At 37.1% G+C, this 12,789-nt stretch overlaps 1 protein-coding gene and 1 pseudogene across 4 annotated transcripts in view; one reads left to right on the forward strand and one right to left on the reverse strand.

Moving 5' to 3' along the window:
- The window catches only part of ZNF521 (zinc finger protein 521), a 269,739-nt gene that overhangs the window by 169,092 nt on the left and 87,858 nt on the right, over positions 1-12,789 (forward strand). The window lies entirely within an intron of this gene.
- Positions 9,206-9,324, reverse strand: LOC111739923 (annotated as a pseudogene).

Consider the following 12,789-nt stretch of genomic DNA (forward strand, 5'->3'; position numbering starts at 1 on the left):
TGAATGTCATCATATGCATTGATACAAATTCTGTTTATCTAGTGAAATTCAAAATTTACTCAGCTACTTTGGAATTTTGAATGTCACGATAGCAATTCATTTTGTTTATGATTCCCATTCGAGCTATAGTCAAAGGGCAAGGGATGAAGTATGTAGCAACAGGTTTGATTTGTATAAATGTCTCTACCCTCTTTTATTTTTTTAAATTAAGACTATTTTTTAGAGTAGTTTCAGATTAATAGCAAAATTGAGAAGATGGTACAGAGATTTCCTATTTACACCATGTACTCACACATGAATAGCCTCCTCCATTATCATCATCCTTCACTAGAGTGGTGGCTCCTTTGTTATAACTAATGACACTACATCGTCATGTCATATCACCCAAAGTCCATAGTTTACATTAGAGTTCACTCTTGGTATTGTACCCTCTGTATTTTATTTCATTAAAAATAAGCAGCAGAGTTTGTGAATAGGAAAGGGTTTTTGTTTTTGTTTTTGTTTTTGTTTTTTAAGATATTTTTGAAATCTGTGTTTATAAAGTGAAACTTTGAAGATGAATGGTACTTTTTTGTGTTGTATGTGGACTAACCTGTCTATGACACTTTTTGGGGAGAGAGACTAGAAGAGGTTGGGGGCTGCTGGAATGTCTGCTTTAGGCTCTTACTGATGATTTAAGCCAATTAAACACACAGAGTGGTTCTGTTTGGTGTCGTTTGGCAGAAAACTATGAAATGGTGTTGCATGATAAGGAAGAGCCCAGGGTATGCACAGTTTCTTGTGCACATGTGCTAGAATCACTGCAACTCATAAATTCAAATTACTTTTAAAAGCTGGCCATGATACATTTGCTCATTAACCATATGGAAAATGGCACTCAGGAATTTTCTACAGTGTATTTTCAAAGAAAGAATCCAATTGCAGGCAGACATTCCTTAGTACAGTGTTTATGCAGCTGTACTTGTGATTAAATTACACCAACTCAGGCCCACATGTAGCCACAGAACTTATTAGTTTGAGTACAAAGCACCTTGTAAGAGTATGAGAACTCTCATTGTGATGTTTTTTGGCCTCTTGGCCACTGTATCAAGCAAGCATCAAAAGTCATGCATGTGCTTAGTGGTCTCTGGAGAAAGAGCCGTGGGACAGAGCAGAGCCGCTCACACTGTATGAGGAACTTTGACAGTCTACCAGGGGGGACTGTGGGATTGCTGCTGTCAGCAGTTCCAACAGTGCAAACAGTATGAAGAAGCTTCCACAGGGATTGAATTACTGAAGACTTCTGCTCCGTGTTTTTTGGTATAATTGAGAGCACAGAGGGAGCTTGATTTCTCTGTCTTATGATTTGAAGGTGAAGACAAGAGCCTGCAGGGCTCTGTCAGAGTTATGGGCATGCTCAACCCAGACTTCAGAAAAAACCTAATTCCCATAAAACCATACAAGGCTGAATTGCTTACCTGAATATAAAAGATTTACTTTCACTGAATCATTTAACACACAACCATATTAATTGCATTTTGAAAAGAAAGGAAGCATACAATACAGTGCAACGGGAAAACCATACGGCTGTTAGAACAGTGCTTCAGTTTTAATACACGTTTGAAAGTGAAACTGGTCTATACAGATGCTCTGTCATACTTGGCCGCACACGAACACCCAAGTCGTATCTTCTGGAAAGAGCACGACATCGGTGTTCATTGTTGTTATCTCTATTGAAAATGAATTAATTCCCCTCCTCTATATGCTGGAAGTGTAGATGTATCTGGGTATATTGTATATATACTTCACTGGTAGATGTAACTATTATTCTGATTGCACAAGAATAAATTAGTGTAAAAAATACCAGCTGGCCGTCTGATGTCACTTTCAGCTTAAATGGTGAACTGAGTGACCCTCTCCCTGGTGGGGTGTGATGGGGGGAGCACACAGGGAGCGGCAGCGATGCGATCTCCTGGCAATGTAACCACCTTTTCCTTCCTTTTTCACGCAGAGTCTGACCCAAGTGTTTCCCTTGCATGGGGGGCAGCCGACCATGACTACTTACTTAGTCCCCCGGCAAGGGCAAAAATCTCCTGAGATGTGCCCCCTCAAATAAGAAAGCATTGTTACCCTCACGCAGTTTAAATGAAACTCATAATAACACATAGGATTGTCATAATTTTCCTAAATTTTTGCCTTGCAAAAGCGTGGTCAGAATGGGTGATAAAAATGAAACCTTCCTGGAATGGTAGCTTGCTGTTCGCACTCATGTGCCGGCATGGGAGAAAGTCTTTTACAAAGGAGAAGTGTTTTGCATGCACAGTCTTCTCATAGAATGAAAGTGTTCCTCCTTTCACCACCATTTAACCTCACCTACGTGTCCTGCCCTGTCTTGACACCTTGCACATCTTTAGACATCTTTCCACCAGAAACCAAATTAACCCACTACAGGGACAGCTCTGGAAGGCACGGAGCTGCAAATGTATTTACACAGTTAACCAGCATACTTTATTTAACTATTTCTACGTCAAGCTTTTAGGGGGAAAAAAATACTACCCTAGAACAAATACCAATTGTTAGCTTCACTTTCACATTGCCAGCAAGCAGATCTTTTCCAACTGGGACTAATATCCTGTTAGCTATGTTTAATTCTTATTTTACCTGGGGGATTGAGAGTACCAAATGATTTCAGCTGCTCAGGCATTACATTTCGGTCTGTCCTCTCCTTCTGCCCCTGTCTTCCTCACATGCTCCTCCTGGGACCTTCTTACCATTTATAGTGAAAGGACAGCTTTTCTCTAAACCTAAACCAGCAGGCCCTATTCAGAAGAGGAACCTTCTGAGATGTTAGGAGGGAAACACACACACACACACACACACACACACACACACACACACACACACACACACACTACTCCACACTCAACCTATGTTTTGGCAATGCCCCCATACCTGCAACTTAGCCATTCATCAGATCTATTTCTTTTCCACTTTGCAAAATGCTTTTGAGGAGGGATGTGTGTATATGTAACTTTTGGTTAGAGACAGTTTACCTTTGGCCATGAAATGGACACTGTGTGCATGGTGTTACCACAGGCGTTCTGTTCCAATTGCATTGTGTCTTAACAACAAAGCCCCCCGTGAAACTCAATAAAATTACCAATTTCACAGTTGATTTTCTTCCTGCTCTGCTCTGCAGCCCTCACACTCCTGGCCTGTCTCCACACACTGCAGGGGATGGTGTCGGACCAAACCAATAACATGGTGCTAAAAAGGGGCTTGATATAAACCAGACTGATCTTAATTCTAATTATTGTGTCCAGCAACTTTTAAATCTTTGAGCCATCTTTGTCATAAAAATAATGTTATCAATTTATTATGAATTGAACGAAGACCGTTATCTGTGTGGTCGATTGGATCTCACTGTTCTGTTTGATTCAGGCCATAGTTGCATTGCACGGAACATATGTGGATCCATTTTATTTCTCATACTCTGCTGTGTTTTGTCCTCTGATATTATTGACTATGCTAACGTTAGTAATTTAAAATCGATTAAAGTCATATGACCTAAGGTATATAAACCTTGGATCATTGATTAGAAAGCAAGCATTCTAGATCTAATTCAGCTACTAACTAGCTGTGTGATCCTGAATTATAGTCTCTTCTTATTTCTATTTCCCTACTAATAAAATAATAAAATTGAGAAGGGGCAATTGAGAAAAATATACACAAGTGCTATTTTGATCTTTAGATTAATAGTTAAATAGCGAATATATTTTACAGCTCAGGTGAGTCAGATCTCAGCATATTAAACCCTGCAAGGCTTGTTAACTACAAACTAAAAATCTGACCTAATGCCCACTGCAAGATACAGCTTAAAAAACTGAACCTAAATTACTATAAGTATCTTGTTCTGATAGAAATATTACTATAAGTATCTTGTTCTGATAAAAATAGTCACAGAGAAACTTACTTAATTTCGATTTCTACATTTTTTAGGAGCCACATTCAACCCTAAACCTATACTCAAGTTTGATATGGATTTTATTATTGAAGCATCTTTGTCAATCATTTTCACTGCATTCTTATATTAAATAACAGACTGTCTGGTCTGATGGACAAACCCTATTAAACTTGTTTTACAATCTCTAACTTATAGAAAACATTTTAAAATTTATTGGCATACACGAGAAGCTTGTTGAATGGATGACTGATTAATGGACTGAATGAGTGAATGAGTAAACTTAAATGATGAAAATCACAGTGGTTTTATGTGTCACAGAAAAAGAGATCTAGTGATATAAAAGTCCTTTAGAAACATTGCCTTTTGAATTAACATAGAATCCCACATCTCCATACATTATACTAGTATATTTGAAATAACACTTTGCTTTTATGTCCTTCAACCATTATTCTTAACTTAATTTTTTATCTTTAGTTTGATTGAAGCGTATTTTTTTTTGCAGGTCTTCATTTGCAAGAATCTTAGAATGATAGTTATTCTCACATACCAATGTCAAGCCTTTGTCATATCAATTATAACTTCATCAAAGCTATTATTTGTAATATTGAGCATTTGATTTCAAATTGGAGTACAGTTGTTCTCATGATCACTTGTAGAAGAAGAAAAAATTGGTTCAGACTAGCTAAAGGATGGCCCCAGCAACAGAGTTCCTCTTGGGAAAACATGATTTACAGAGATTTAACTTTACTTACATTTACTTTCCTGCAGCCCCACTCCCCCAAGGATTGAGAAGTTTGGACATCCCACAGAAGGCAGCTCCCATGTGTCCAGAAGCTACTGCTTATCATGTTGTGACCTGCCATCCTTGTTTACAAAGTGTTTGGGGAATTTTAGAAGTCAACCTGCTTGTCTGTCTTCTAGGGCTAGAAATCAGAATATTAGTAGCAAAAGGGTTGCAGTGCTCCATTAGTCTGAGAATATCGAACAAATCAGATTTTTTTAGTGCTTCACCTACTCTCTGTACATTATTCAGCTCTTTCCTGCATTAACTCAGGTTACCAGCATGGATTTTCAAAGTTATCGCTTCAGTGTGCAAAATGTGCATGCAATCTTTCATTCATTCAGGAGATTCTGTGATATTGTAATTTCCAAATCAGCTCACTCTCTTCAAAAAGATTTTAAGTAAAATGAAATCAGGTAGTTTATATCTGTGTTCTCCAATGTATCATTTTAGACTGTGAGCAGTGGGAAGAATTGAAGAAACACACCATTTTATTTATAATCAGTCTTTATCTACAGTATTAGCCATTTCACCACACACCATGAACCTTGAAACTAGCTGCCAAAAACCATTCCTCTCCATTGTGTCCATAAATAGTGACAGTTTCTTTTTCTGGACCCCCACACCAGCTGTCACACTTGATTTTCATGAGATTTTCTATACATTCTTCTCCAATAACTTCAATTGCCTGAGAATGATTTAAAACCCTCTGCATTGAAGGGAAAATGTCCCAAACAAAACTCCCTCGCCAAACACTGTGTGTGTCTGTGTGTGTGTGTATGTGAATAAAATTATTAGTTAGCCTGTCTTCCATCAGGTGAACTGAGAAAGAAGGAGACAAAGGGAGTGTGACGCACTATAATACCTCTAGTGTGAGGTGCTCCCGTCACAAGCTTTCATAATGAGTATATTGCATATGACCATGAGTTATCATGACTGTGACCTGCCTCAGGAGGTCCCATGCCACATCTGTATTAACAACTGCATCTGCTTCAGGGTAACCTTATTAGCTTGCCACAGCTGAGCCAGGGGCCTCAGGAGGTATTAGACCAAGTCCCCAGAGAGGCCTGGTACTTCTGCTTTCCCTAAATTCAGCTTGGTGCCCAAAATTTAACATCAGGACCTGCTGAATTTTATTTTGAATTATCTACTATAGTAACTCTAGCAGAAAACAGTATACACACACACACACACACACACACACACACTCACACACTCCCCTAAAAATTGGCAACCTCCCCAAATGCCATCTCTAATTCCCATTGTGGCATACGGCTTTCTTGTTTCATATAAAAAGCAGTGGAAATATCAAAAGAATTCTCACCTTGGTTTTTGTTTTTCTTCTCACTATGGGAATATACAAAGTGCTATAAAAAACACAAAACTGAAGAAATGCTTATGTGTGAACTTATTGATGGAAATTTTACTTCCAAACCAGACAATGAGAGTAGTAAATAAAATCCATTTGAATGGAATGATGTCATAAGGAAATCTGGAGTGTGTGTGTAAGTGTGTGTGTGTGTGCTGTGTGCATGTGTGCCTGTGTATAAAAGAATCACAAGTGAGCTTTTGCTCTCGCAACTGAATTCTTAAACAGAGCTCTTTCTTGCCTGTTTCAAATCAGTCGGCAGTGTGGAACTCAGCAAAATGCATATCGTTCATTCATTCATTTATTCATTCATCCTCTGCATAGTTAAAGTGGCAGAGAAGCATTAATTCACCTGGGAATAGATCTAGGTCAACACCATAAAGGCAAAATTCCCATAGTGCACTGGTGACTGCCTACTCACCTCCGATGGGCAAAATCTTACCAATTTCATTTTCACGAGTTCTGCATATAATGCCTTGCCAACCAAGATGGCTGGAATAATACACTACTAAAATAACTATTTGATGGTTCATTCCCATTGTGTCAAACAGAATTCCACTTTGAACTTTAAGAGTGTTCTTGAGGGTGGGTTGTCTGGTGTCCCATGTACCCCTTCATTTTCCCATCTCTAATCCTCCCAGAAAATTTCCTTAAGCGTTTCCTGATACAGTTATGAATGAACAAGTCTATTTTCTTTTGCTATTTTTTAATACTGTTTTTCAGCACTCATTTGTAGAATCCCTTGCATTGAGCTGAGCTTTTTTACCTAAATTGTCTCATTTAATCCTCCAGTATAACCTGGTTATACTGTTATCCTGATTTTATAGCGAGGAGGCCGACAGAGGCCAAGTAACTTTTCCAAACCCAAATAGCTAGCCCTGAGCCTTTCTGAGTGAGTGTAATTTAGTTGACATTGATATGAAATGTCTCCATTGAATGTATTGAACTGGCCTTTTTAAAGACCTGTTATTCTTTCCAGGCCCTGTCAAGGTTCACAGTTTCTCTCTCCCAAGTATTTACTATGTGGACCAAACTATGCTGATTTTTGCACTAACCCACAGAATCGGGGCACACCTAACTCAAATACATCCCCTCGTTATGCACAGATGGCATAGTTACTTAGTTATCAATTTTACAGCCCGACACAGTCCACTTTACCTCTGTGGTCCCTTTCTGTTATTCAGCGTCAGTCGTTCCTCCTCTGTAGAAAGCAACACTCCTGCTTTACACGTTTCCTTGTTTAGATTCTTTCCTAGCCAGTTACAGGAGGAAACACTGTATTTCTATCATTCGATCATGTTTTCCTTTCTCCCCTGTCCTCAGGATATGCCTGGATTCCGAGGTTATCCCAACTTTTGGAAAAATAGCAAATAAGTGTACTCTGAAGGAAATAAAAAGAAAATTGTCATGGAAGAAACTGTTTAGCTCACTTTGTAGAACATACCCTGCCATGCCAAGTGAGCACAGCTTAATGGATAATGATCAGCTTCTCAGTTACCTTTAACCATTTTCTTGTAACCGTATCCTAAAGCCGCTAAAGCAGCAGCATCACTTTACATTTCAGTATAAAGAGGCTCTGGCAAACAGGGGTGACCTGGCAAAACCACTTTTTACAGGCAGATTTGTGACATGCACAGCCTTCGGCCGCATTTTACGTTCTTATTCATCTCCTAAGTTTTACATAGTTGCTTGCTATTCTTTCATTTTTTCTGTTTGGTATTTTCTACTCTTCTTATTTCCTTTCCTTTCTCTTTTTCTGCCCTGTGTTTTTCAACTTCTTAAACGGTTCATGGAGCTTCCATTTTTTCATCTTAGTGGTTTCATACATAATGATGTTCCCTTTTTCTCTGAAGATTTCTTCTCTAATAATCAGAGAATAAAGATACAGAAAAACTATTCCTATTTTTTTCTTTGAATAATCAGTATTTCCGATGATTATGGCCAATTTGGAAAACACAGTAAAATATTTTAAAAAATGAATTACAGCCTCAGCTCTAAGAGCCAAATAATAACATTTTGGTATATATTTTTCAAAATTTTCTTCTTCAGCCTTTTATACAAATATACACATATGTGTATATACCTTAAATATGTACATAATCTTACTATACAATGTAATATAAATGTTTTTTGCTTTTCTTAATACTATATAATACACAAATTATCATGTCATTATATATTCTTCAAATATATCAAAGATATAATTAACACTTATTAAGGGTGTATTATTTGTCAGTAGTCTTATAAATAAATATATTAATTCATTTAACTAAACTGTAACTATTCTATGAGGTAGGTGCTACCGTATTCCCATTTTATATTTGAGGAAACGAAGAAACTGAAAGATGAAGTTACTTACCCAAGACCACAAAGCTAATAGTTGGCAACATTTGAACTGAGCAGTTTGAGGTCCAGAGATTGTGTTCTAAACCACTGAGATACACTGACACTTTATATGCCTTAATTTGCAAAACAGCCTTTCCTATACTGGTGCTCATCTTTAGTTAAGCAGTGCACTTGGGCAGAGTCTGAGTTGGACATTTTAAATTATTAGCATTATGTTGCTGTTCTAAACAACACTAATGAATATTCTCCATAAAAATGTATCATTACCCCTGATTATCTCCCTTGAATAAATTCTTATGAGTAACAAAGTATGAGAATATTCTCAATACTCTTTTTAAATTAATTAATGAATTAATTATTTTTTAAAAATGTTTATTTATTTTTTATGTGAATTTTCAAATTCTGGTCAGAAAAGATTTACTGATACACACTGTCTTCCACGGTGTATGAGAACATCCATTTTTTCATGCCCTTGACCATACTTAATAATAGGCTTTTTAAAAATAAAGATTTTTAATTTTAAAAACTTCCATCCGATTTGTACCAACAATACCTCATTTTAATTTTCAATTTTTTACTACTAATTGATTACCACTAGTTGATTTTTTTCATCCTTTATTCACCATTCCTATTTTGTATTTTATTTATTTATTTAATCATTCATTCATTCATTCATTCATTCATTTTTAGGCGAGATAACCCTTGGTTGACCTCACAGATCAAAAGGACCTTGTCAGCTTACAATCCCTTATTCTTTTATTTTTTACGCCTACAGCACCTGGTCTTCCTAGGTGGTCTCCCATCCAAGTACTAACCAGGCCCGACCCTGCTTAGCTTCCGAGATCAGACAAGATTGGGCTTGTTCAGGGTGGCATGGCTATAGATCCTATTTGTATTTTAGAGCTTATTCATGCCTTATGTCAGTTAAGAATTAGTATTTTTTTTTATTCACATTTAAGGCAATGTGATATTTGACTTTCAATGTATTATTTTTCTACTTTTTTGCTATTTGTCTTTTTAATGGTGTTTAATACACATATGTTTTTAATTTGTAATTATTTTGAAATGTGCTGTGTACATTTTAAATTGTGATATATATAAAGGACACCAGTCTTTGCAATTATATTCAACAGACGAAGAAAATACTTTTGCTTGAAACGTGAATGTAGACATCATACAGACTTTAAGTCAAGACCTGAATGGATTAAGTCAGGTCCATTCTCTTCACTTAGCTCCTAAGACTTTTTTAAGTACTTCCTCTGTGTGTGTGTGTGTGTGTGCACATGTGTGAGTTTTGCATCTCTGCTTTGAAGAGGTAAGGAGCATGAGGAAATGTTTCTTCTTAAATAGAGATCATTGACATGTAGATTTTTATACAGCGAAATCCCCACAATAGAGTGCACGTACATCATGGAAAGGTTATAGGGCTGGTTGTTGATGGGAACTGGATTCTCAGTCTGGCTCTGCCATTCTCACCAAAAGACTTTAAGCAAGTCCATTTCACCTTATTTTTAAAGGGGATTTTCCTACTAGACAATCTCTAATGTCTTTTTCAGTCTAATCTTCTCTGAGTTTATCCAAAAGTACATTCTATCATACTTCTTATATAGATGCCTTTTTAAAAGAAACAGCTTGTTCCACCTTTCCTATACTTGGCAATCTTAATCCATATATGATCTGATCTGGGTTATTTACAAGTGGCTTCATATAAGTAACTATTAATATTATCTCCACTCTCCCATTAAACTTGAGTATTAAAGGGCAGTTAAAATTTCTTCTTCCACTATTTGGGATCACATTGAAGCCTTAGCTTATAAGAACTTAATTGATTGATTGATTAAAACTTCTGAAGCCCCCTTTTCCTATTCTGCTCCTCGTACTCTACTTCTACCTTAAGGTTCCTTAGAATCCTCACTCTTTTCTTGGCATCAATTCCCATAACTCAGAGGGAGCATGACTCAGATATACACCTATTTCTGGATGTCTCTGGGGAAAATCCTTTGTCTACCTTCCATGTCAATTGACCAACTTGTGTAAATCCTGGTAGTTAATTAATGGAGAAATAGCAGTAGTGATTTTTGAACTTGTGTGGAAATCAGCAGCTTCAGGCCACAGTGTGTTTCTAATTTAGTAATTGCTTTAATAGTTTCAGAAATACAGCCTTTTAAAGAAAAGGTCATTTGACTTTAGGACTTTTTCCTAAATGGCTTGAACCAGAATGAAATCATCAATTCTTGCAATCTAGGATACCTTCATTTGGTTAATGGGAATTGACTCTTTGGGCAGAGCAAGTTCAAATTTGGAAAATGCTCACTGTTTTGCAGGGACAACAGAACACAAAACTGGGTGTTTTCTTGTTGCTTCTTTCATCTTGTCCCTGTTTCTATGACTCCTTCTCCCTTTGCCCATCCCTGATTTCTTGGAATCATCAATATTAGAACTGGAAAAGCTCAGGATTATATAAGAGAATTAAAGTGTCTGTGCTTGTTCTGTTGTGTTCTATTGTGATGGGTGAGACTTTGTCACTTCCTTTAGAACAGTGCAAAGGCACGTTGGGGAGGAGAAGGAGGACAAGTGAAATGGGTTATGGGACAAAGGGGAAAAAATGCAATCCCGCTAAAGCCTTTGAAGTGTTAGACGGATCCATCTGCCTGTTTGAGTCTGAGGCTGAATCCCTTTTTAAAATGCATCAAATGTTTGAGTGTGAAGTTCGCTCCTGACAGCATCTGTGATTCTCTGTGGAGACATCCGCACCGCAGTTTCCCAGACGCTGTCTGTATTCACACGAGAAGGGTTTGATCCAAAGGCCTAGCCGGAGTGGGACCATGTGGAGTTGAAGTAGACAGGTCGTTTCAGCAAGGTCCTGTGAAGTCTCAGCAGCCAGGCCCCATAAAATCAGAGTGGGAAGAGCTTTAGGCTTTTAATTCCAACCTGAAGCCATGTTGCCAAAGCTTCTCATTATCCTGGATACCAGAACATAACAGAAAAGGGGGCAGGGCCAAGCAGGCTTCTTTATGACTTCATAAATACTGTTGTGAGGGAATTTTTATAAATAGTGGAGGAAGTAAAATTTTAATCTAAAAGCACAGATTTTTATTAGAGAATTGTGACAGTAAGATTTCCATCTACATGACACAGTGAATTACTTAAAATATTAGCGTAGCTCAATTGCAGCTTGAAATCTTAGCTGACCAAATTCTCCACATTGACAGCATCAAGATATACATAGTAATTTCACTACATGGACCAAAATGTGTTTATTATTAAACACAGTCATCAGCACCTTTTAAAAAATTCACATTTTAAACTGTAAGCACCTTTGGTCTTAACTGACTGCTTTGCCATTTGTAGGTAATTATTTTTTAAAAGATCTCATAGTTTGTGTTAAAAGATAGATACCTACACATTCTTAAGTGTTTGGAGGTATTTTGATCAGATTTCAGTAACAGTTACTTCTAGCAGGGTTATCTCAGTGACTCTTGTAAAAGAGTAGTAACCTTAACTTTTCAATTTAACCTCATCTCTGGTAATTATGCTATTTTTACTAATGCGAACAAAGTATTAAAAATAGACAAGGGCTACATTTAAGAGTAGAAAAAAGAGTTTGAATACACTACTCATGAAATTAAATCTGTAGCAGTTCTTAGACCTTACGTGTAAAACTTGAAGATGAATTTAGGCAGAGAACAGTTTTCCGTTAAAAGGCATTCTTCTGCTTATCATAACATAAGATGATAATTTTTCAGGCTCTCATTAGTACCAGATTTAAAAGTCTTTTTTTAAGTTAAATTTTCTCTAGCAGTAAAAACATACTCTTGGTAATTGGTTGGGCACTTAGGGAGGGGCATTAAGTTTGGGGATCACTAGAGTACAGTTTTCTAAATTGCCTTTAAAGTGCACGAAATAAATGCCTAAACATAGGGCTCTGTGATCTTCCACATGGCTAGTGCGTAAAAAATGTGTAGAAAGATTCCACAGTATGGATTCATAAAAATAGTACTTTTGAATCATTACCCTTTAAAACTCTGGGAGAGCTCTGTAGGCACTGGAATAGTATCTTAGTGTTTACGCTCTCTTGTGTAAGAAATAACCCTTAGGAGCCAACCTCAAGAGCGTAAGATCTGCTGACCCTTATCCCACAAGAAAGGACTTTGCTTAAGTCTTCAGTTTATAAACAATCATTTTTTGTTTGTGCAGTATGAGTCCCTACATAAAACCCTCTCTTACTGCACCTGACAGTCTTGGCTTATTTGTGGGGGCTTTTCTAATATTTAAACCTAAGTTCTGTACTAGTTTATCATGTGTGCACTATGAAAGCTAGCTCTGAATTTTGAATAGTCTACTTGCCTG

Source organism: Pteropus vampyrus, unplaced genomic scaffold (assembly GCF_000151845.1).
Source record: "Pteropus vampyrus isolate Shadow unplaced genomic scaffold, Pvam_2.0 Scaffold55, whole genome shotgun sequence".
NCBI classification, from domain to species: Eukaryota; Metazoa; Chordata; class Mammalia; order Chiroptera; family Pteropodidae; genus Pteropus; species Pteropus vampyrus.